The sequence below is a fragment of the Haemorhous mexicanus genome, chromosome 8 (assembly GCF_027477595.1).
Source record: "Haemorhous mexicanus isolate bHaeMex1 chromosome 8, bHaeMex1.pri, whole genome shotgun sequence".
In the NCBI taxonomy this organism is placed as follows: Eukaryota; Metazoa; Chordata; class Aves; order Passeriformes; family Fringillidae; genus Haemorhous; species Haemorhous mexicanus.
This window is the reverse complement of record NC_082348.1, coordinates 11970451-11993810: the sequence shown is the minus strand read 5'-3', so window position 1 is coordinate 11993810 and position 23360 is coordinate 11970451. Positions and strand designations below refer to the sequence as shown.

At 38.2% G+C, this 23360-nt stretch overlaps 1 protein-coding gene across 1 annotated transcript in view; it reads left to right on the top strand.

The window, feature by feature from the left end:
* GLI2 (GLI family zinc finger 2) overlaps nt 1-23360 on the top strand; it is a 294552-nt gene that overhangs the window by 968 nt on the left and 270224 nt on the right. The gene's annotated exons all lie outside the window — the stretch shown is intronic.

Here is a 23360-nt window from a genome sequence, read left to right as displayed (position 1 = left end):
GCATTTTTTTAAAAAGAAAAATACAGTTTCTTTTCCTGGTTGTAGCCTCTCAGCTAAAAACCAGATGCCTTTGAACTTACAAGCTATGTAATGTTATTGCTTGTGTCACCGCTTTAGCCAGGATTCTTTGCAGTGTTCCTTCTGTGTGAGACAAATAGACAGAAAAATTACTAAGTCTGTTTAGAAAGCCTTGTAAGCATTTCCCCTCTTCTGGGGTATGCTTTTGTTTTGCAGTGTTTCCTTTGATTTACTGAATTTGTGTCCTGTGTGATGAGCTGACAGCAGTTAGGTTCTTCAATTGTGCTTTATTTTAAGATTTTTTCACTTGCAGCCACTGAAAGCTGAATTGAACACTTTGAAATTCTAAATGCATCTTTTTTATTATCGTGCTTATGGTTTAAGCTGTTTTGTTTCAAATGCCAAAGCCTTGCAGCCTAGGAAAATGCTACTGATCTTTCCAAACCTGTGTAGTGATGCCAAGTATAAGGACCAACTTGTGGGCAGTAAATGCAGCAATTTCTCCCAGAATTACTCAGCATTAGGTGCAGAGATATTTACTCTTAGATGGCTGAAGTCACACACCCAGAAGCCAGGTTATGCCTTCAGACTGTAACCAGATAAGGGACCCATCACATCATCTGCTTCCTAGACATGTCTCCCCTCTGTTTCCAAACTCACCTTACTCAAAGGCAAACTTTATGGAAGAGGGGCCTAATCATGAGCTTCATTATATGCTGTGCCATAGCAGGCAAGTGAATAAGCAGGGTTCAGAATGGGTTTTTTCGGCTGAAAACCGTATGTGCTGATTGCAACTTTGTTAAATACATAAATAACTGGAGCCCTTCCAATCAGAGCTAGCCAAACCTTTTAATCACATACAGAAGTGTTCCTCGTGACATAATTATGCTATCCAGACTCCTTCCCTCATTGGGAAATATTCTGTCAAACAGTAAAATAATTAACATGGATTTTAAAATCGGCATTGACATTCTAATGTCTAATTAGGTAATTGTCATTGGCACAGCAATACCTATTAGGAGCATGCAATTTGTGGAAGGGGTTTTGATGGAACAGACTGCAGGTGCAGATGGTCTAACAGCAGGACTCTTACCCGATGTAAACAAAGGTATTTTAATTAGCCATGTGACCCTGATCATTGTTAAAAGGTAAGGGCTGCACATTCATCTTCCCACCAGCTACTTCCTGGTCCTTTCAAGGGGAATGTTGAAATATCTTGACCTGTGGTAAATTATGTACAGACTTGATTGAAATTCTCTTCAAATCTAATTATTGTTTCATTCGGCTTCTGGCAACATTAGCGCTATATTGCAGTTGGCTCAGAAGTCTTACCTTCTTGCTGGGCTATTTTTGGTTTGTAGATCTCAGTTGCTAACCTACACAAAGATACCAACTTTTGCTTGGTATACTAGGGAAGGCTTCCAAGATATTGGGGTTTAGTTTTCAGGCAGTGCATGCTGGAACTACTTAAAAACATGCAGAAGACCTGAATTGTATAAAATGATAAAAATCCTTTGCTGATGAGTCTGCATGTAACTCTGCACAGATCTTAGCTGAATGAAAATTAATTGGGAGAACAGGAATGACCACGCAGCCTCAGCAGCAATGAATAACCTTGAAGTTTAGGAACACAAGAGACTTGATCATCTCCCCATTCTGTTTGCATCAGCTGTGGTAGAAGCTCTGCATTTGTTAAATGTTTCAGAACAGAGGCTGCACCTGGTATCTGAAGGAAAACTTCATGGAAACTTTGTGCATTTCAGTTTTCTTATTACTGAAAAAAAAAAAAAGGGAAGGAAAAGGACTTCTGTATTTTTTTTTCCTGTAGACTTTCATTTTGCTTAAATTATATTACAGTTCTTAATTTAAGAGTATATTTTTCTAATATAGTTTTGCCTTAATCATGTTCAGGTTTTTTTGCACTTAATCACATAAAACAGTCACATGTGCTTCACTGCAGTGATGTTGTTCTAGTAATGAATTGGAATTGTTCTTATGAGCAAAAAAATTAAGTATTTGTAGAATTGGGGCCTTCAGTTGCCCAATGCTTAGTGTAGGGTCTGTCTCTGTGGTATGTTTTCTGTAGTGTTTAGCTCAATGAATTGCAGATTACTGAGAGCTGCAGAGCTGATATTCAAATACAGTGAGAGGAATATATCTTTCCTTCTCTGTTTATTGGAATCTGTTGGTGTTATGACTAGGCACAAGCTCTGGCTGACAGAGCTCCCAGCTTGGCTATTTAATAAACATCTAATAAAAGTTTGCTAGAATGAGTCTAGGCCATTCTGAGAACTGGTTTAAAGTGTATGTGTGTTGTTTTTTAGGATTTACAAAAATACAAACTGTAAATATTTTGATTATAAATAATTATATTACCAAAGTTCTTCAAATTCTCAAGCAGCTGAGGTGCATGAGAACCCAGCAAGTACACTTTTTTGAAGATAGCTGCAATGGCTGCTCAGGCATATGATTTCTTTGGCATATGAGAATCCAAAAAAATTTTTTCCCAGTTATTTGATTTGCTGCTGGTTTTGGGGTGGGAGGATCTCTGAGGTGCTGAAGCATAGGGTGCATCTTAGTTATTTCATGAGGGACTTTTCCATCCTATGGCTTTATAAATAATGCCAGACAGAATCTCTGATGAAATATAGGATGGTCTTTTGACATTGTGTTCAGATTCCTCCAGAGCTATAAAATGAAGAATCTATATTCCTGACACAGGTGATAAGTGCAATAGTTTTGGTGGTTTTTTGAAGCTATCAAATCCAAGCACAAAAATATTTATTTAATCAGTGGTGAAAGATAAACTTCTGTTGTCAGGTTAAACACCTTTGGGAAAAACCTTTCATCTTGAGAATTGCATGGGATATGTCACTGCTTTCTAATCAATGTGAGTGTTTTTCCACTTCTCTCAAGCAAGTGCTATAGAGACCTTATTGCTGGAGTGTGAAATAATGTACACTTGTTAGTTAATGTGTTCAACCACCATGAGATAATCCTCAGGTGACATGATGACCGTCTGTGCTTAAAAATAAATAAATAAAAGCTAGAAAGAATACAAATGATAAACACACATTATATCTTGCCTACTGATGCTGAGGTTTAATTATGGGGGACAATTACCTACCATAGTCAAAGGATTCGCACATTAATAACATTATATAGGGATAATGTCTTTCTAAGCTGCTATAGCATTTAAAAGCTGGTACTTATGTTGCAATCCAGATTCCGTCTACCCGTCAGTCCTGTCTGGATTATTGCTACATTATGTAATGTGGTCTTTTGTGGTTTTTTTACTGTGTAATTAACATGTGGATCTGACTTATCCAGTCCACTCTAATAAACCATCCTTAATGAGTGAAATAATAATAATGATAATAATAAATCCTACATGATTTCTGAGCTTCCCTGTAACTCTTGCTAAGACATTTGCATGTAAGCAACATGAAAGCTCAATTAAATATATACGTATCTAATTCTAATTCATGTGCAGTAGTCTTCTGAGAACTTTTCTCTGGTTTTATTCAGGAAAAAACTAACTGCATTGGAAGGGTGGAGTAAATAGACAAACTTTCTAACTCTGCATTCCCTGCTGCTCCTTAGTCCTGCACTTTCACAGAGGAGAGATACACTAAAACCCGTCAAAACTTAATCTCTTGCATATCCTTCTTAAATATTGTGTTTTGTGCTCTTCCCACTGTAAAATCTGTTACTGATCTCTCCTAGGAATGAGTGAAGGATTTGTGACAATATTACAAAAGCCCAGGTAATTAGAAAATTGCAGAATACTGCTGATTTCCTTTTTTATTTTTTTTTGTTTTCCACTTTTGTAAAGGTACTGCTTCTTGTGTCATTTTTAGCACACTCATTGAATGAATGGAGTTTATTCTAGAAACAATATGACTGCAGTGGGTGTCAATTTTCAGCAGAGGAAGACAAATCAGTGGCTTGAGTTAATGATAGTTGCTAATTTTCAAAAGCTTTGGGGGGAAAAAAAGAGCCATAACTTACCCATAAAGAAATAATTCCTAAGAGTTGAGCACTTTCTTTGGCATATAGTGCAGGTTACTGTAAGCAAGTGTAGGTGCCTGTGCTGTGAAGAGCTATGTCTAATTTACATTGATAACTCCTGTGCTTTCTGCTGAAATTAAAGAAGGGTTTTTCTCAGTATTTGTTTGCTTTATGCCATATTTTTCCTATGTTGATGCATGAATATCTCAGATGATGCACTGTCATGATTTTTATGGGTACCAGAAAAATCTCTTTTTGGCTTATCACAAAGTTACAAGTACAAATATAAACAGAATGTACTGGTTTATAGCTGAACTACAAATCATATATCAATGGAATTCAGATTGATTCCAGAGGGGATTATTAACATATATTACATATATATTTAATTTATGCCAGCTCTAAATTTGCTCTTGAATTTTAGGGGTTCTACTTTTATTACTCACTGCTGCTAGGATTTTTTTTGTATGCCTTTAAAATTTGCCCTTTCTCTGCAAATATCAGCATGTAATTGGAAGCAGAGCTTTTAAGAAGATAATTTCTGATTAAAGAAGTTTTTTCATAAAAACTTGCATCAGCCTGCTTGTAGAAATCCATGTACTAACGTAATAACTTCTTAATATAGATGCACCTGAATTCAAAAGATGCTCTAGCATGTAATCTCTTTGTACATTAAGTATAGCTTAGGTAATACTTTCTCTTGGGATATAGTTTTTGCTGGTTTTATTCTTTTTTCACCAAACCATTTTTAGCCTTCAGAAATTTGCTAGCGAAATATTATATCAATCACCCTGAAATTGAAGGTAGAATGGTGTACTTTTATCCAAATTGCTTTAGCAAATATGTATGTGTTAGCTTTGTATAGCAAGGTTTGTAGGAAGCATCTTTTATTAGAACAGGGAAAATAGCTGGCAGAATAAAAAGGACAGTCTTAAAGAGAAACAGAAAACTTCTGCCAAAGAACACTTTGGAAACAGTTGTTTTAATTTAATTTCATGTTCCTGCATAAGAAAACTTATAGGCATAGTTACCACCTGTGGAGCAGAGCTGTAGTATTGCTGAGAGAGATGCAATATCCTCAGTGATCTGTGACAGAGGAGGCCAGCACCTGTGCAACAGCAAAGTGCAAAATTATTATATACCATAGAGTGAGTGCTTGTGTTGACTGTATCAATTCTTCTGGCTAGTAGATACTCCCAGGGCTTCAGGATGGTGCTGCAGCAATGATGGACCCAGGCATCACACCTCCTAATCTACAGGTAGCTACAGTCCAGCTCTCTGAAGGAATGAGAATTAACATTCTAAATCAAAACACACAGTGTGGATTGTGACCATGAGTTAAACTACAACACACTCTTTGAAGATGAAGATAGGAACTAAAATTCCTGACATGACTGGATACCAAGAAGCATGGGCTCACAAGATACACTTGATTTATGGCATGCTATAACTTCCTTCATTAACCTAATTCTGCATTTCATGGGCTATAAACTACCTGCTTATTTTCTTCTGCTCAGGGAGAACCACATTACTATCTCTCTCCTCCTTTCCCTTTCTTTCTCCCCCCCTCTTTGCAAACATCTTCTCTGTTTCATTGGTGCTAACTACCTTTTATTTCAGAAATGGTCTTATAAATACTCAGCTTAATTACACTCTAAGCAACTGTTCCCAACTCGTTTTTAGCTTTGAAGTCTGTTGCTTCTATTTCAGACAAGAAATAGAAGAGGACTCGTATGCCCAAAAGCTTGTGTTCTCTCTAACTGCACCAGTTGGTTTAACAAGGGACATTGCCTCTAACTACAGACTTGTCTTGCCTCATTTCCATGTAATTGTGGGCCTTCCTGGATAATCAGAGTTGAGAAATTTTAGTTGGAGCCATTGCTTTATGACAGACACTTTCCTGCTGGTATCTGAATATGTCTGATGATTATTAAGCCTCTTCCAGTGTATGTTGATTGTCCTCACCCCTGTAGCTGCTGTGCAGCTTTGTGGATGGATATACTCTGTTCTGAGGTGCATGTGTATAGGATGCTGGAACTGGTGTTTCTTTTGCTCGTGAGTGTTTATTTTTACTACTGGGAAGATGGGCTATGACTGTTTAATGACTTCTAGGGTAGGGTAGGATTAGCTGTATGTAGGGTATTCACTTTGTACTGTAATGAGTTAGAATAATATTAACACTGTTCATTCTGGGAGATGATCTGTTCCCCAGAGAGTATTCCTAGTGAATAAAGACCAGTTATAGCTTGGTGAGATTGGCTCTCATGGTTGCTCTTCTCATTGCAAGTATGATGGTGCCTCAGGGTTTGAGTGTCTATTTTGCCTTTTTAACATGTATTCTGGATGATTTCTGACTCCATGATGTAGGACTAGAGATTTTTACTAGTAGTAGTTTGTAGTTGCCATCTCTTATGCTGATCTGATTGTAGAACTGCAATGATATTATGGGTCTGATACTCTCCAGAAAGTAGATTTTTGTGAACTGTAAGTTTAAAGAAGTAATTCTAGATATACTTTGATGAAGAAATAGTTCTTACTGAATTTATGGTGGGAACAAAGAAAAGAACAAAACTTTTAGCCCTGTGTGTTTGTTAGTGTCAACCTATGGTTGCTGCAGTTACCTAGAACCTGTTCTTTGTAGTGGGATATGAAAGAGTTGAGGTTACATGATTATTTCAGTGTTGCTTCCTAGGGTCATACGAAGTCAGTTTGGGAAGTTAAAATGTAAATTTGGTAATATATTTGGATTTGAAGTCTGATGGTTGGGTGTTGCCTTCTAAAGGCTCAGGAGTCTGCTGTCACAGGGAGGTAGACAGAGGATGAAGTCACTGAAAAAACCCAGCTTATGTACGGCTGTAGGATGTTTCTGTGAATTTTGCTACCCTCTTAGCAAGGGTATCATAGATACCTCTAGGTCTCCAGAGATTTATCAGTTATCCATCATGAGGACCATGTGACAAGTCTGGGGGCTGAGAATGAGAAATTAGAGTACCATCTTTTCCAGCAGTTGTCAGGAAGTGGATCCAGTGGTATTGATCTGAGGTCTTAAATGAATGAGGCACTATAAAGTCTGTGTTAAGTCCCTTGTAGTAGGTAGGGTCTGCTAGTCTTATTCATGCAATCTTTGCAGGTTAACGTGAGGGTAACCTTATCTTTGCCTGCTCTTTGACTGAATCGTAAGGATTCTATAGACTTAAAAGTGATGAAGGTAGGAAAGGGAAGAAATGTACAGAAGTTCTTTTATCCTGGCTATAAAAGAAATTTTGGCTATATGATTAGTTTAAAGAAAATATCCTTTAATGTTCCATACACTTGCAGTTTTTTTGGGTAGCTTCCCTCTGCAGAAGTGTACATCTATGGAGAGATTTATTTGTTATCAGCGTAACATCTATGGCAGCCTTGTGCCAGATGTGAAGAAGTTACTCTGTGGTCATGGACATTGCAGCTTTGGGTGAGGTTGTGGTGTCTTGCCTGGCCCAATGGTTTGTGTGGTTTATTCTGTGTACTCTTTCTGTGGTGGTATGCAGAACAGTAGCAGAAATTGTTGATGTGTTTCTTATCTTAATATTGTGATTAAATTTAAATGACTGGAGATCAGCTAATTGTGCACATACAAAACCGACTTATCTTCTACAGTAATATTTGAGGATTTGCCAAGGTTGGGGCCCTGTGGTTCTTGGCCAAGCAGTATAAAACCCATTCCCAAAAGAGGCATTGCTCTGATCTCTCCTATCATTGTTCCTCAACATTGTCTCTAGTTTTTACACCCACTTAATGTATACAGATCTAAATTAAAATGAGAACTTTTCAGGGAATGGCTTGTTTATTACTTTGTGTTACAGTGCTTACTATAGTGGAAATTCTGCTTGCTGAGAACTCTGAGGACACCAGGAATATAAACAATAATAGTACTGAATCATGGAAAGTTACGCTTTCATCTGTTTGATATTTACATTCTTTTTGAGGGAGAGACTCGGCCGGGTTCATACTTTTGCATTGTGTGTGAACAAGCTTTCGCTGGAGTTCTGGGATTTTCAGTTGGTGTCTTGCTGCTTGCGTTGCCTCCTGCACTTGCACTGCTCTGATAACTTTGCAACAGCTCATATCCACAGCTGAGTGAAGAAAAGGGTACAAAGCTTAGAGAAAGCAGAGAAATATGGAGCAGGGGTGAAGCTGTCATGGACCCAGAGAGTAAATCCACTTGCCTTATTCTTGCCTTGCTCCTGTACAGGGGAGCAAGTGTGCCTGGAAGTGATGGGGACCGTGATGCAGCCCCCTCCCACAGGCACTTGCTCTGAGAGAGGGGTGAGTGGCGCCAGTTTGGCCCTGCTTTCCTTTGAGAAGGTATTTGTGCTCAAAAAAAGTACCTTTCAAAAACTTTTTCTTAGACTCTTGTATAAAGAAGAGAAAAAAGAAACAACCCAGACTCCCTTCCAAAGACACTCTTATAATATATATGTATATATACACACAGATGTGTAAAGATATCTATATAAAAATAGATATATTTAATTTATAAAATAAAAAGCAAGTGTTTTTATCCCATCCATGGTCCTCACAGACTCCTCTTCTCCCTTCTCTCATCTTTCACATGCTTCACGATCATGAAAACACACACAGGAGGAGTCTCCATGGACTTGGGGTAGGAGAGTTGTTTGTTGTTTTCTTTCATAGTTGTGTGGGCACACAGCCATGAGGTAAGCACCTTCAATTAAATTTTTTTTTTTTTTCAGGTTTACCATTGGTTTATATCCTACCTATTTAATCTGTATATTTACATTTTTTTGCTTCTCAATATTTTGCTATGTTCTGTTAGGTATATACAGGCAATAACAACATTGGTCCATAAAGCCATCCGTGAGCCTTTGTACTGAACACAGAGAAAATTCCTGGGAAGTGCAACAGTCAAAATCATGCAAATTACCAACTGCAGCATCATAAAGATGTAATTACAGGACCAAAATGCCAAATTTTCATTCCTCTTCTGATTAGCTGTTGGAACAATGAGTTATCACAAGATTGCTACTTGTTAATATTGGCAAATCAACAGCTGCTATTCTTTGGTATAATAATATCACTCAATTCTGTGATTGTCATGTATCTAGTTTTACATCAGAAATGATTATGCCCATTAGGATTAAAGTCATTATACAGTAGGATTAGAATGGAGCATGAATTTGGATAATAACAGTGTTAGTGTCACTATAGATTTCAAATTATATTAATTTCTGTCAATATGCAAAAATACATTAGAAAATCTTTTCACACTAGAAAACATTTTCACAGTGACTGGGACATGTGTTTGTTTCCTGGTAATAATATTCAGATGATATCCAGGCTATAAATGAAATAGGATTGTATAATTTACTGTCTGCTCATAATAAGAATATGCACTCTGTCGTCAAAAATTCAAGTGCTGTAGAAATGATCCCATCTTTGAGCAAATGTTGCAATTACTTCAAGCTGTCGAAACTCTGCTTCCTTTGAACAGAAGTGTCCAGAGCAAATACTGTAACAATGAATCTTTTTATCATTCTGCAATCCCATTTGTGATAAGAGGAATTCCTTGGGGATTACTTTAAATTCTGTACATTAGCAGCAGTTCCGTGGGTTAAATCAGATAAAACAGGCTCTTATCAGATTATTAGTCACATTAGGCAATTACATTCTTATCTCTTAGAAATAATTCGTGCAGCCTTGGTGCTTATTTCTCCTCATTAGAAGAGGCTAATTCCTGATTAAGATCTTTTGCCTTCCGTACAATAAACCTTTATATTGGATTTGCCACATAAATTGAAAAATACCTTGCGGCAGAGAGGGACAGCTGCACTTCCCTTTTAAAAATATACCTCACTTATCACTTAAACATCAGCCATGCACATTTGCTGCCTGCAGTTTGGGACTGAAGAAGTCAGCACTCTAGCTTTTCATCAGCATCAACGTTAAGGGCCTCCAAGGCCCTTATAGAATAGTTTTAGGGGACAGGGAAAGCAAACAGGTTTTCATTTAGTTTTATGGAATTTGGTATTAATTGCATGAATATTGAAGAAAGGGAAGGACATTTCACATGCCAGTTGCATAATGGCCATAAATACATTGCCCTGTGAGCAATCCCACCTGTGGGATGCCTTCACGGTGAACATCCTGTGCAGTGTGAGGGGGGTTGTTGGCTCAGAGATGGACCCTAATCTCTGATAAGTTTTGGAAGTTTTCTGCCTACATGGTGTCACGCGTATGGGGTTGGGCTTGCTGGCAGTTGTGTCTCAAACATGGGTTTGTGTTTATTGTAGGAACTGGATCAAAGTTGTGCTCTTTCATGTAATTAACTCAACCCAGAAGAAGTATCCAATTGAGTGATTTACTTCAGATAAGCAAGGCACTTGGGAAATGTAAATACTTCAGTGGAAAGGATGCATGGGAAAAAAATGAACGTCAAATTGCTCCATAGGTATGTCATGCTTCCATTTCTGACATCTATGTCAGAAGCTGGTTGCTGAAACAGATACCTCCCACTTCCCACCCTTTCAGGAGCATTTGCTTTTGCAATCATTCTATACTACACCATCTCAACTGCTGTTCTTTGTGCACCATCATGTAAAAATCTGTTTTACACTTGGAGGCCTCAGCCTGCATTAATGTGCATGCTTGTATGAGAAATGAGTACAGTCACTGTTGCTTCATTATTTTTGTAAAGGATTAGAAAAAATGTTTCCCTTACTAGAACTGAGATGATGGGAAGTTTTCAAAGACAAAAATGTCAAACACCTAACTCCTATTAAAATAAATGGGAATTAAGTGTCTGCCAATTAAACCTGTGAAAATCTTTCTGGTGGTCTTTAGGATTGAACCAAATTATGTTGAAAAGCAGAGGGGAATGTGTTAGGGGTGAAGTGATTGCTTGAGACAAAGTGCTGCCTGTTGGAGGTGGTCCTGAGTGAAATTTTCAGTGTCTGTCTGTCTCTACACCAAGGGATGTCATATTAAGTTTACAGAGCACCTTTAGTAAGCAGTTCAGTGCAGTGACTGCACAAGTATTGCCATGTGTATTGCTTCCATTTAGTTTTCATATTTTTCAAGTGGTGTTAAAGATTCATGTCTAAAGTAGTTGTATTTGCATATATATCCACTGAATTGCATGGGAAAGCCTAATAGCTACTTAACTACTTCATAGAGCTCCTAGAAGATAGTCCTGTGGCAAAATTTGAACCTCCAGGATTCTAGGCTTTCAAAATACAAAAGGAAAACTGCATTTGATTTAGAAACTGATGACTTGTGAAAGAGGCTAGAGCAGTTTCTTTCACAGATTGCAGGACAAGGGTAAGATGTTGCACAGGTGCCCACCTGAGCAGATAAGGACAAGGACTTGAATTTGGGTCACCTTTGTCATGCAGTGTCCAGAGAGCACTGAACCTTACCCTCTCTCTGCCCAAAGCTCTGTCAAAGCCCTCTTCAGAAAATGTTCCCTCTGAACAAAATTTCCTAAGGCAAAAATGTTTGACGTAGTCCCAGTTGTATGGTGCCGCACAAGCGCGGAAGCTCTGAAGATGCTGCACAAATAATTTCCATGATAGTCTACACACAAAATTACATTGTCTAAATAAATCAGAAGTCAGAAAAAGGAAGTATTGTCTTTACCTGTGTCTCTGAGGTATAAAGATGAAGTGATTTGCCCAAATCTTGGGAAGTTTAAGGTAGATCTGAAAAAGTGAGCCCAATCTGCTACTCTCAATGTCTCACTACAGATCTGATTCTGGCTGTGATATGCCAGTATCCCAACACTTATTTGGGCCAGCATGATTAAAGGTCTGTGGCAATTGTGTACCTCAAGTGATGATGGGGCTGAAACCATTGCTCTGAGCCTGGATGGCTCTCAGGCTGCCCAGTCCCTTAATCTCCAGCTGTGAAATAGAAGAGGGCTGGGGTCCTTTGCCTGCTGTGCACAATTCCCAGTTGGCCAGGCAGTATCTCCTCAAATATCAAAGCACTGAAGAAGAACACATAGAACTATTTCTTAAACTACTGTAGAAGGAAAGAGTTCTATAATGGGAAAGTCTTGGATATCAGAAGTTTTTTACAAGTGGAAGCTGACTAGCTGTTATCTAATCTCGACTTGAAGCAGAATAATACAAAATTGGTCAATGGAGCAGTAGATCATAGCTGTTTCTTTACAGTTATCCTTCTCCTCTGGATAAACTTGGTTGTTTGCCGACCTTTGTTTTGCTGTGAAACAGATAAACAGGTTCTGCTTATAGAATAGTTTTAGTATGATTATTATTATTGACACTTTTATTCTGGCCTGGTTCCATTTATGAGGAAGGTCTGGTGGAGCAAAACCAGCTTGACAGGGTATAGGGGTCTTGAGCAAGCTCCTATGCTGAAGCTAAACTCTTGGCTCTTACTCAAAAATCAAGTCTGAAATGTTAGATTGCCTAAGGTGTATAGAATAACCTCTTTTTCTAATAACTATAGCCTTTCTCTCCCCTGTGGTATTTCACAAACTCAATTTCTCTGTCCATTTAAGAAATGTGATGTGGGTAACTGAACTACGTGAGTTCGTTAATCTTTGTCAGCTTCTAATAGATCAGCATTGACCAAAAACTGCAGACATCATTCTAGGGCTGATGGGTAAAAAAAGAGAAAGTCTCTTCAAAAGCTTTGATAGATTTTCTTTTTCCTTTTCTTAACTAAAAGAAAAAAATTCAGAGAGCTGCTACTTTCCTGGAAAGCCTGTTAATTTCATTGGAAAAATCCCAAGCCAAAACATTTCAATAGGAAATTCACATATTTCTATTTGGGTTTTCTCTCCTACCTCCCCCATTCTCAAGTTGCTAGACTCAAATTGTTCTTTTCTATATATCTAAAAATGAAGTTTCCTACCAATGGATGCTGTTAGCTTCTGTGCAAACCTTCTCAAAGGTGTTAGATGTTGATTTCTAGACCTTGCATTAGCAGGCCAGGGTAGCAAAGAGCTCAATCAATGTGGCCATAAATTTAGAACATAAATTTAGAATATTTATGAACTCTATTTCTTCCTCTCCTCATCTAGAGTTAGAAGCATTTTCTCTTTAAAATTCAAGTATTTCTAGAATGTGCTTAATAAAGTTGGTTTTGTTCCCTGGCCTTTTCTCAAGGTCTGATGCTGAATGAGAAATGGGCAGCTCTCTAGGAACAGTACATGGTAATGGTTGCTTTGCTGCAGAGGGATTTGTGAGTTTTATGCCTGTGGTTACTTGATTTTAACGAAGTCGGTCTCTCTGGGACCAGCGATTGTAGTGGAAGCATAATGGCCACTTGTGACATGAGGGGAATTTATGACAGATGTAACAACCTGCTTATGGTTCTTGTAATAGCCTACGAGTTCATATACCATGACCTGCCTTTGAAAGCCCGTCAGATGTGGGTTCAGCTCTAAAATATGGAGCTTACAGTGATCATATCTTCTACTTCTCCCTAAGACATTACAAGGGGGGAGAGAGAGGTGTACCATGTTTTCTGAGCATTGATTTAATATTACAACCTGTGCACCAAGGAGCAGTTGGCTACTTTCCAAGCTCTTTATGTGGGATGGAAATAGTTGTTTCCTGTTACCTTGAATCTATCCCATGACCAGAGACAAGAAGAGAACAGAGGAGAAGCTTTGCTAAGGGATGTGCTAACCTGTTGAGAGCCATATTGGTCATAGTGACTAGATAGTCACTCCAGGGAAGGCTTTTCGCTGACTCCCAATTTCCATTCTATTTCATCTTAATCTATAGATTTTTCCTTCTGTTTCTCATTCCTACCCACAAGATCATTGCCTGTTAATCATGAAATGATGTCTGTGTATTCCCTGCAATTCTTCACTCTTGGAAAATGTGTTGCCACATGGAATGTTTCCAAATTTCCTCAAGGATTGCCAAAATATAACTTAATAAGAAAACAGAAATATAACAATATTTTACTTTCCCTTTCAATCTAATTCTTTGTTGTTGTTGTTTTTAAATCTAGAATTTTTAGCCCTGAGTCTCTCAACACATGTAGAAATAATTGCCAAAATGCAAATTTGCCAGATTAGAATGAAAACGGCATAAATTCAGTGGCAGACCACAATGATCCACAGCAATCTGTGGACTAGCTCATAGGGGTGTTGAAAATCCTGGAGCAAAGCAAGTTAATAATCAATAGGCTTATGTTTGCTACATAGGGATCAGCAAATCAAAAAGATTAAAAAAAAAAAACCAGAACCCACTGGACTTTATTCTGTGCTTGACCAAAAACATGTGTCTTCCTTTAAATAACTTTCTCACCACGTGTTCTATGGGTCAGTGTTGCATGATGCTTTATAATAGAAAATATCTGTCTTCTCAAAAGACCTAAAATTCTGTTTCAAGAGTAGTTCTTGCATATTATTGTCATGTTCTTGCTTGTTACAAAGTACTTACTAAGGTAGGTTTTGTGAACACCTCAAAGTTTCTCCTAGGAATTTTGAACATTATAACAGTAGCTTTTAAGAATTTTAAGTTTGGTAGCTGGAAAAAAAATTGAAATAAATGTGCCAGGTTACAGTTTTCTCCAGACAAAGGCAAGTGTTTTTTCCATGTACACTACCTGAGCTGTTTAGGGTGATGATTTTTGAATACCTTAGGGCAAACCTAGAAGACATGGTGATAGATCATTTTTCTTTAAATTGTTTTATAAAGAGAAGGAAAAAAATCCTGACAAACCAAAACCAACCAAACAACAAAAAAGCTCAAATCTGAACTAGAACAAATACTTAATCTTTCCACTTCCTCTAGCACTGTGTATTTAAAACATCATTACTTATATTCAACTGGGTCTTTTCCAATATCACTCATGGAACATGGAAATTCTCCAGCTGACTTCACAAGATTTTGGCTCGAGGCCTGATTTGGAGAAGTGGACTGAGTGTGTGCCTGAGCACAGTGGAGCAGTGCCTGACAGGAGGCAGCCTGAACTTCAGGCAATGGTGTCTGATGACCTCTACACTCACACCATGGGAAACTGATTTACCAAGGGCTCAACTCATCTCTTTGGCTGGATTCTGCCCCATTTGTTGATCTGTAGCCTCTTTCCTCCTTGAAAGTACTGTGGGTACTGAATGTAGCATTTTAGGGCCATTCAAACCTTCAGATCCTGCGTTTGTGAACACACTGGCAACTTTACCAATAATGGGGGTGAGCACCTGCTGAGTCCTGGTGTATGGGGTTAGCACTGATTTATAAGGGTGATAACAGTATGGTCTGTATAAAGGTCTGCTCAAGTCAAACTTTGCAGTAGATGTGATCTAAGGATAATTGCTTTTATAGCCATCCTTACAAAGATTTTAGTGCTCCTAAACTCTTACTTGCTTAAATGCAACAAAAGTTCGGTTGTAGTCATAGCTGTTTATTTTACAAGGCAGTTATAGGTGGATTTTGCTGCTGGTCAGGTTTGTAAAAAACACATGCTTTAACCTTAACTATTGTGTTGAACAGAATAGTTTTTTCCTTGTGGACTGTCCTTTTGTGTGTTTGATCCTGTTAGCACAATAACAGAAATAAATGGTTTAATTCAGCTTTATTATGAATGGGATTTGATTCATAAATTCAGCTAAAATTTATAAGAGCTTCATAGGAAATCCTCCTAACAAACCTCCTAAACCTTTTGGTTTATTCAGTCACAATGAACGAAATAGTTTTTTTTTTTTTTAAATGTAGATAATTCTAAGTCTTGACGAATAATTACCTAAAGCTTTGTAATTTGGTTTTAATTTTGTTTAACTTACGAAATTTGTTGGCTGACTGCAGACTTCCCGTGTCACAACGAAGCTACGAGTCTGTTCCAGTTGTATTTGCATGTGAACAATGTGCAATTGCACAACAAAGCACCCTAATTCTGGAATCAGTTAAATACCTTTACTAAATTAAGGGAAATCAATGCATTTGACTAATTTGAACAGTGGAGCATTACCTAAGTATATTTCATTGAAGAATCAGGTAGGAAAGAGTTAACAAGTGGAATTTGTCTTCTTTCCGGAGTAGTTATTGCCTTAGATTACATGTGGCAAAACAATTAAAAGTCAGTGTACAGGATGGATTTCTGTGTCCTCTGAAAGACAAATAGGTTCATTTTCAACAAATTATGTGGAAGGAGTTGGGCCTTTAACTTGCTATTCATATTACCTTTGGTCTTGCACGTTTAAAACAGTTCTGCTGCTTGGGTTTGCAGTGATACAGATGCTGCTGCTCTTTGCAATGCTTAATTTGCAGTTCTGCAATATAGCAAGAGACACTAAATACAACCTTAACTGTTTATTTATTTATTTTTTTATCCCTATGCCACACTCTGTCTTACTCCAGAGTGTTGTGTGGAGGAAAACATTTCACCAAAAGGAAAGCTATTTTGCTTTTCTTCAGAAGGAGACAGAAATGAAACCTAGCTGGAGGAAAGCTCTATTGAGAGGGGGAGGAGAACAGAAAACTATTCTATTATATTGTTTGGATCAAGATATTAGTATGTGAAATCCGGTTTCACATAGACTTCAAAAACAAACAAAGACAAGTCCTTTTGAGCCTCTTGCAATGTGACTGGCTCCATAAGATCAGAGCTCAAATTTACATGGATCTGTATTAGTTCAGGTATGAAGAGTTTCATTTTGCTGATCTTTTGAAGCAAATTCCACATAGCAGCACAAGAAAGGGCTGCCACATCGGATTTGACACCCTCCAACTGTGCCTTATGCCAATGTTTTCGTTGGTTCCCTCCTTACAAAATAGCTCTTTGCCAGTTTTCTGAGGGCTCCATCCTTTCTTTCTTTTCCCTTTTTTTTTTTTTTTTTTCCCTCCCTGTTTGAGAATGGTTTAGTTTGGGATTGTTGAAGTATATACAGAAATAGCCATGAACGAGGGGGAAAGGAAGAGCTGGCTTGCAATCCTCCTCTATTTTAGTTGAAAAAATAACCCTGTTGGAAGGTGATCTGTTGTTTTCTTTTGGTCTGTAAACAGTTCTTACTCTGCGTGCATGTATTAGCCAAACATGGGTGCAATTGATAGCTTGACAATTTATAAGATCTGAACATGTAAAGTGTAAAATAAACCAAAGCTCAGCTCTTGGTTTATGTTGTTTCTTAGGCTCTCCCAGGCTGTGCTTGTGCATTAAGTACCTGCTTTGCCCAGTTGTTTCAAGCTTCCTTGAACTGACTTCAAGCTTCCTGCCCTCTGGGCACAAGACAGCTCAGAGACATGTGGCTACAAGCTCAGGACCTGTGTTGCAATCTCCTTTTCACATAAAGGACTGTAGAAACTGTCAGTGAATGTGAAAATTCCCACAGAGCTCTGGGTTAAGCCATGGCAGCATGAGACACAGCAGAAGGCAGCCAAAGCAGCAGCAGAGTGCCCAGCGCAGTCCTCAGTGCCTCTGGCTGTGCTCTGTACAGCCCCCCTGTACAGTTCTTGCCCTGGTGGTGCTTGTGTGTTTGCTTGCTTGCAGATCACTCACAAGCAACCAAACTGTGACCTGCTGTACCCAGCAAATTGAATTACTGTTAAAATAACACAGCTAAGGCAACATAGAGCTCGCTCTATATTGCTGTTGTGGCTCAAAAGCTGCTCTGAGCAAATGGTAGTAACTGACAGCTCTCATATTATGCTATATATGGGCCATTACAGCCTCTTACAAGCTTATCTATTGCAAGATGGGTAATATTCATAGTTACTCCCTCAATTCTGCAACTTTGTCAGAGATGTAGCATTTAGTTTGCAGGCATGATGCACTGTATCAAGATCAGCAGTTTTCATACTGTTTTTTAGATGCTCCTGCCACACAAGCCTCCCCTCAGTAGGTGGGAAGTGGTTTGTGATCTAAGCTTTGCGAAGAGAAACAAGCAGGGTGACTTCATGGCATTCAATGCAGGCTGTTTCTACTCCCCAGAAATGGTTGGTAAAAAAGCCCCGTTTGCGATAAATGTCTTGATTTATAGGTGGGCTCGTTAATGATTTAAAGTTTGGAAGGGGTGAGGTAGGTTGCACACATGTTGGTTCTTAGGTCTTCGTTTGTGAGGCTTTGAAGTTGGAGTCCCTTTAGAAATTCTCTGCAAATCTTAGAAATAACATTTCTGTGAAAACGTAACGCAAAATCTGGTGGCATATGGTTGTATTTAGGTGACTAATACTCACTTGGGGCCACCTTCTTAATTTACTGCTGGCTTCACCATTCATGAGTAATGCATCCATTCCTAGCTCATGCCAATAAAGCTTTATGCCACCGCACATATAATATTTTACTACATGTCTTGCCTTCTCCATTGCTATGGCACTTACGTGGTTTGCATTGACCGATAATCACCAAAATGAATAGCACAGCAAAATTATATAACTTGTAATTAGCTTTAACAATTAAAAAGTCTAAAAGCAGACTTTGTAATGCCAAGACTCCAAAGATACTATTCTGTCAAGAAATTCATTTTTAGATCACAGTAATAGCATGTAAACATACTCTACAATGGGAAGAGATTTTCTGCAAGAAATGTTATAAAAAAAGGTTTAGCTGGTGAGTTGGACCATAACTAAATGGTCATTTTTCTGTCTGTTAAGTTGTGAAAATTGCCAATGTTTGTTTCACCATAAATCATCCTGGGTTCCAGATATCAGCATAAAGAATCCCATGAAACATTTCAGTACCTCCTTTCCCTCATATCCCTGATTTAGTTGCCTTTAACAAAAACTTCTCCAGGCTGTTTTAAGTGACTTGTACATAAGGGAGAGCCTCATCTGTCTCTGAGACTTGGTTGTCAGAATTTTTACAGATGATGTAAACTGGCACATCATCATGTTCCTAGGATGGAGACAAAGGCAAAAATAGTTTTTTGTTGTAGTGGTGTTTGTTTTTTGGTTTTTTTTTCCAAGTCAGCACTGGGGAGATGAGTGTTCTCTAGAATGTAAACTGGAAAATAAGACTGCAGACCAAGGTATGGGAACTGGGAGCTATTTTTACTGAGAACAGGTTCATGAGTGGAAGAATTGGAGATTAAAGATGGCAAAGAAAAGAAACTCACTCGTCACCCATGAGCAGTGTGCTCTTGCCCTGGCTCCATCAGTTCAGCCTATGTAAGTGTCACTCACGATGGGGTCACAGAGTTATGCTTTCAGTTGTCTGTAAGCTGTAGGTCATATGAAGAACATCTCTTAAAGATCTGACAAAGTATTTTAGACAGAAGACATAATTTTTTAATTCTTCAAAAGACAAGTTAAATGTATTCATTGCATAAGAAATCTATAATTTAACAGCAGCTGTGCAGCAGCCTTTCCATGCTATAGTGCAGTCTACTATATTGATGATTTCAAATATTTATACCATCATCCCACATTCATGAAAAATATTTAAATTAAACATGCATGGGAACAGATGCCATTCTGTTCTGGCAAGAAAACCTAGTCATAAACTTCTGCTTATGAAATGTTATTTCACTTGACCCCTATCAGTATGAACTCATGAAAATTAAACTGGGGAAGGAGAAATATTGTATGTAAGCTTTTCTCTCAGTGAAACCTTTGAGTGGGTATGTGAAGACAAGATGTTTCCATTAAAAGCAGAGCAGAGTTTGATTTGATAAGGTGAAGATCACTGCTTTAACTTCAACTGCAAGAGTCAGTCCCCACTTAAAAGTTTCCTTTCACCTGCAGAAGACACTTGTTAAAGTTTTCTAGACCAAATTGAAACTACTCATTTCAATAGCTAATGCTTCTATTAATTGTTAGAGATGATGAAAAGTTACTACATTTAATTTTGTATTAAAAAGCAGAACTTTACTTTTGTTCTTGCTGTACTAAAAAAATCCAGAGAGAGATTGTTCCTTACTAATTCTAACTTATGTTATGAAATAGGGAAAAGAGAAAGGAAATGTCATGTAAAGATTGCAGGCTAAGGATGTCATCAGCCCCAGTCTATTCAAGTGAAACATTTACATCTCCTCATGTAGACCTAAAAGACTACATATGCATTTGGCTGGCATATTTGTAGCACGGCCTGCACAAACAATTGGTTCTATCTATTGCATCTAATCTATCTTGGCATTTATACAATCCTTTGAATCCTGTTATCTGATGGAAATTAGAAAAATAAGTGGGTGATTTCATGGTTCTCTCCACTTCTAATAGATCCTGTTTGAGATGTTAGGATTGGATTTTCTTCTTCTGGCCTTGCATTTCAGCTGTGTTAACAGATTTTATTGTGCATGTCCTCCCTTCCCCCTCCCCAGTGGATGTAAAAAATCATGGGACTTACTGACACTGGGATAGTTATACCATATGTTATTTGTCATCTTACTCCTGTTTTAATTTGCAGAAGGAAAAGCAGAGGGGATTCCTGGACTTAGACACTTGCTCTGTTTTTCCACATGATACTCTCATGGGAATCAGAGTTGGACTGATAGAAAGGTTTGATCATTCCTGGGGTTGAAATGGTCTCATGATACTGAGCAGTGACAATGAACCAGTACTGCAAATGCATCACACCTTGCATCTGTCCAGAGCACAGAGTTCTGCCTTGGTTTTAATGAGAGTCTCATGATGAAAGGATTCTTTGGCTTGTGGAGGGAGATCTGTTAGCCCTGTGGGGATGCAGCTGAGGGCAGCTCAGTATTGTGACATTTTAGCCAAAATCATTGAGAGATGATTCCTGAGAGCATGAGGTGCAGTAGATTCCCCAAATGGAATGCAAACCCAAATAAACTACAAGACCTTGCAACTTGTATATTAGTGAAGCTCACCCTGCTAGTTGGGTACAATTTGCCTTATTTTGCTGACTCTGTGGTACAGTTTCTGGTGGCTTTTTTCTTCCCAAGTTTTATTGATATTATACTAGATAAGAAAGTATTTTTACATCAGTAAGATTCCAGAGTTAGGAAGTCATCAGATTCCCCCACCACAAAGTTTTCTGTGAAATGTCAGAAATTACAAAAGGCACAAGAGCTGATTGGTGATGTGGCAAGAGGGTACCTTCATTTTTGTATTCAGAGGAGTGTACAAACACTGTTCCTTTCATGGCCTCTTTACTTGCCTTTGAACTTGATACTGTGTGAGTCAGAAGTACCAGCAAACCAAGATGCATGACCTGGCCTATGCAGACAAATGTTAACCAACTCTCACCATGTCCTTAATTCTCTGCTCTTAGTCCCTGTCCTCAAAAGGCTGCATTAAAGAAATAATACTGTCATTTGCTGAGAACAGAAGATTTGTCAAGTTATTAAAAAACGACAGGAACAAGAGCTAATCGACTTGGGTTTAAATCTTGGCTTACTCAATGAATTGTAGCATGAGGCTTTTTTTACAAGTTGCTTAATTCTGATTTTTTTTTTCAGAAATATGTACATGCCACCTGTACTCTGGGAACTGAGAGAGAATGAAATCTATTATTGATACCAAAGACTGAGTAACAATAGATTGCATTTCTCAGATAGACATACTTTAGTTTATAGCCAATAGCCTATTTCAGATTTTAATATATGTTTGAGCATTTGTGATGTCCTCAGATTTATATATGTGTTTTAGAATGAGTAACATAAACACTCTGGGATTGTATTCTTTTCTTTTTTCACATCATATTCTCTTCTGCCGCTTACCTCCTCTATAACTCCCTCCCTCCAAAAAAAATTTTGAAAAATTACTAGCTTTTGGGTGTTGCCAAGACAGCACCATGGAACAGAGAAAGGACATTTCTTGGGCATTTTGGCAACAAAACAGTCAAAGATTAGAGAATTAAAAATAATGGTTTTTTTTTTAAAATCTACCCGGATATCTACCTTAAGGAAATACTGATCAGAATTTCTGCGTATGTAATATAGTTTGCAAAGCAGGAAAGTATTTACTATAACAAACCATGCTTTTATTAGGATCAAAGAAAGTAGACCACATTTCCTATGGACTAGCCTTGGAACACTTGTTCATCTTCCATTTTTTGTTTTAATAAAGCAACTCATATATCATTACTGTAAATTCTTTGCTTTTAAGTAGTAAGTGGATCAGTTGGACTGAATATTTATGGAAGGTCCTGGATTGATAGTCTTAAAAGCTTATATACCTCTGTTTACATATAGTTTACACATAGTACTGTGGGAGCACAGGCAATACAGCAATCCTCTCACCAGAATATAACATGGTGAAGGGAATGAGTTGCTTGGGTTCCTAGTCCAGCCATGGGCTCTCCAAAAAGTGTCAGAAGGGTGATTTGCTAAAGACCACTGAGTGATGGACAGGACCTGTTCTGGGACCCTCCAAAGTACTTGTAAGCAAAGCAGTTGGGGGAAAATGCCATTAAGATGCAGATAGTATCTTCCTGGCTGTTTGTATAATGGAAACTAGTGAGCTATCATAATTCTTCAGGATGGGTAAACTGACTGCAAATATGCCCTCAGCTATACCAGTGGCAATTTGCAGTAAGTGCATTGCTTATGACAGAGTTGCTACAGGTCTCAAGAAAAGTAACTGAGGAAAGAATTGGCTTTATCTCTGGTCTTTTGATAAGTGGCATTTTACTAATATAATGTGTACACACCGATATCCTGTGAAATTCCTGCACGTCACCAGCGGTTTTTATTCATGCCCATTAAAATGCATTACAGTGAGGAGGTTGCTGAAATGTAAATTAAAGGCTACGGCGCTCATAGTTTAACAGCTGCCATGTAGATTGACAGCCTTTGTGCGCCCAGCTGGCAGTGTCAGGTTAGTGGGTCTCTAGTCACAACATTAATCAGCTTTATTAGTGCCACTAATACCAATTTGTAAGCAGACTGCAAGGATCAGACGGCCCAGCTGTCAGGCACTGCACATAGATTATTACAGGATTTCTTTTTATTGTTTAAGATTGGAATTATAATTTAATTACAGAATTTAACTATTTTTTACACCCACTGAAAACTAGCAAAGGTTTAAAAAAAAAAAAAAAAGCTAACTTCTTTACCCTGCCATTCTACCATCTTTTCTACTTCCCGCTCCCCATCCTCCTCCCCGCCTCCACCCCAGCACGCACGGGAGAGAAAATGAATTCGCTTCACAAAACCTGTTGTAGCATATCACTTGCTGAGATGAAGAACTTCTTACACTGCAGCAACAGCTCATATTGTGCTAGTCAGGATTTCCAACTGATTTCAACAGATTTTCCTTACTGCGTTGATGTGATATACCCAGCGCCTTGAAGGACCAAGAAATAGAGGGATTGTGTTTATAATTTCCTCAAAAAAAACCTGCTAGCCGCCTGCCTGGTTCCTACTTTCATCATAGTAATTACTAATTTTTCATCAAAATGTGTGTGTAAACTTCACGAATCTGAGGACTTTACTAAATTAGGGTCATGTTGTA